Genomic DNA, 1,105 nt, shown 5'->3' with positions numbered 1-1,105 from the left:
TGGGCTTCGGGCTGCCCGCCGTGGGCATCGCCCTCCCAGCCACCGCCGTCACTCCAGGAGGGGCCACGGCACCCTTAGGCAGCGCTGCCTGGCACGGGAATGCCAGGATCCGGCACTCCTGCTGACCCCTCCTCCCCAGGAGTTTGTTCAAGTCCGTGGCCAGGTGGATTTTTTAAAAAACTGGGGTTTTTATCTTGTTTTTTAAGAAGACTTTTGCTCTCCTTGCAAAGGGCCCCTGCATTCCCTTCGCGGGGAAACGGTATTTGACCGGCTGTTGTCCAAAAAAAACCCCCAACATGTTTCTGATCACGAAAACCCAAGAAATATTTTTGCTTTCAAAGGAAGAAAAAAAAAAACCCAGAGAGAGAAATGTTGATTTTCCACCCAGACGTTTCCCCTTTCCCCGAACCAGCCCTGAAACAAGAGGCGCCGCCGCTTCTTCCTCGCCCAAGGATGCCATCCTGGGGGCACAGTCCTGCCGGGGACACGGTGGATGCCACCCAGGACTCATCCGGGCGCTGGTGGCGAAGGTGATGTCAGTGCCAAGCGTGCGCCCCGCTCTCTGCTCAGACCCCGCTTTGCTGGCTGCTCCCACCTTGCACCAGGCGTGGTGGGCTGCCGGGGAGGATGGAGAGCACCGGTGACCTGCCGGCTGTCCCCAGGGAGCCAACCATCACGCTGTTTGCTGCAAAGCTCCCCGCTGCCTGCCTGCCAGCCCGCCTCGCCCCGGTACAACAGGCGACGGGGCTGCTTCGTCCCGCGGTTGCTTGGCGGGAGCTGTGATGTGCCAGATCCTGCACCCCCCTCCCGCCGTCCCCTGGCTCCTGCCCCGCGATTCGGGAAAGCGAGACGGCGCGGGCTGTAATGTGACCCCCGACGCGCTGCGCCGCAAAATCTCCTTTAGTAACCTGTGCGCCAGGACAGGCGAGCGGCGCGGCGTGAATACCAATGAAGCGGCGCTGGCGAAAAGTGCAGAGTAAAGGGTTTTTGATGGAAATGGCATTGCATTAGAAAGAGAGCAAGCGCGAGCGTGCGTGAGCGCGCGCCCGGAGTCTGCGCCTGCCCGCCAGCCAATGCCGCGCGCACGGGCGCGCCAGGGCACGCA

The sequence above is a fragment of the Aptenodytes forsteri genome, unplaced genomic scaffold (genome assembly GCF_000699145.1).
Source record: "Aptenodytes forsteri isolate BGI_AS27 unplaced genomic scaffold, ASM69914v1 Scaffold274, whole genome shotgun sequence".
NCBI lineage: Eukaryota > Metazoa > Chordata > Aves > Sphenisciformes > Spheniscidae > Aptenodytes > Aptenodytes forsteri.
The sequence above is the reverse complement of the archived record's forward strand: the minus strand, read 5'-3'. Positions refer to the sequence as shown.